Consider the following 1,811-nt stretch of genomic DNA (forward strand, 5'->3'; position numbering starts at 1 on the left):
CTACAACAACTCAATCAGTAATGCTAAGTCATCAGAGTGGCTGTCTTTTCCTGTGTGATAATGTGGAAAATTATCAGCACAGGGACTCAGCACACAGGGTTGTAAAAGGAGTAAAACTATTTCCATAGAAGTACGCTGAATTAAAATGCACGTTGCTCTCGTTCCTGCTAGTACAAAGAATATTGGATTTGTTATATAGGGAAACTTGTTAAGAGACACTGATTTTCAAAATTGTTAACAACTGGGACATAATCAGAGGTGGGCAGAAGAGGATATATATGTTTTTCTGATAGTTCTAATAGATCAGAAAAGCTGTTGTGGTTTGGGTTTTAAATCCAAACCCTGCATGAGCATCAAGAATCATATCATAGATATTTCTGAAGAAAAATAATTATGGAAATAGCTGCAGAGTGACTCAAAGATGTAGCCATCAGTGCTCAGCATCTGTAAGCATCTTGTGAGCAAATTTTTTGTGATAAACAAGTGAAATGAAAAGGTAGGATAAGAGGTGGGTGAAGGAAGGTAAACAATCATAAAGCAAACTGTATTCTTAGTTAAAACAAATCTAGAACACACATTTGAGCACCTGATCTGGTCTGAGAAGATTCAGAGTATAACGCAGCCTCTCACGAGAGTTCGTCCTCCTTCCCCTACATTGTTGCATTGCCTGTGCACTGAAAACCTGTCCCCTGCAGCACTGGATATTCATTACGCATTTCCTCAGCTCCATACTTTCTCCAATGTGATAAAAATCACCAAATATGAAAAAATGTTCAAAAACATACCTCAAATCACAGTTCATTGAGCTTGTTATACATAATTTAAAATAGTTAACATGAGAGAAAAATGAATAATTTAGCAAAAATAAGAGGGGGGAAAAAACAGGAAACAAAGCAGCAATAAAAAAAATCAGTTTGACAGAAGGATTCACTTTGGCTACAAGTCTTCATTTTCTGCTAGGACCTCCCAATCCTGGCTTAGTTCTGGCTTTAGTGCTTCCTTTAAGGATTCAGTGACAGGCATACCCTGCATTAATCTTTTATGGTTTATGTTATATCGCTTTGTGGTGCAGTACTGACTCAATAACCTTCTCCCTTTACGTTCTTGCAATACAAAACGCTTCTGGTTCCGGTTGTCTTTGTAGTTTTTGTCCTGCAAAAATTTGAAACTAGAGATGTGAACAAGAGTTTCTTTCTGAAGAGACCGTGGGGAAGGGCTGCTCTATCCTCTTCTAAACGCCGGTTTCCCACACGACGGTAAATTCATGTGAAGATTGACACAGAGCTGACGAATTCACATTTCTCCATTCATTTCTTTCATTATCTGAAGTATTTGTATTTCGCCGATAATTTTGCACGCTGTGGTGACACATCTTTGCTGGCATTTGTCCTTAATTTATACCTCCATGACTTTAAACGAAATATTTGCCACCTCACCTAAAAGGAGCTCAAATAAGTTACATTCCTCTGCGGATCGATCATAAATATTTATCTGATCTTTGGTCCACCGAGCGTTTTTATGTAACACTTAACATTTAGAGCTCTTCAACTTACTGTTACTTTTGGATGCTCTCTAGTCAACACTTCTCTTAACAGACGTTTTACAGCTCCTCTTTGCCTTATTAGTTCATTCACCAGGTGTTCTAATGAACGATACGCATCATAAATAAGCACTTCTCTGAGCGACACTCTCCCTGTTCGCTAGTAAGAATAAAAGCAGTCTCCCCGCTATTTGCTCTTTATTTAGCCATAGGCATGCCATTAAATCGTTAAAGCGGACACAACGCCGCCGAGCACTGCCGCAGCAGCGGC

This window comes from Pygoscelis adeliae, unplaced genomic scaffold (assembly GCF_000699105.1).
Source record: "Pygoscelis adeliae isolate BGI_AS28 unplaced genomic scaffold, ASM69910v1 Scaffold15, whole genome shotgun sequence".
In the NCBI taxonomy this organism is placed as follows: Eukaryota; Metazoa; Chordata; class Aves; order Sphenisciformes; family Spheniscidae; genus Pygoscelis; species Pygoscelis adeliae.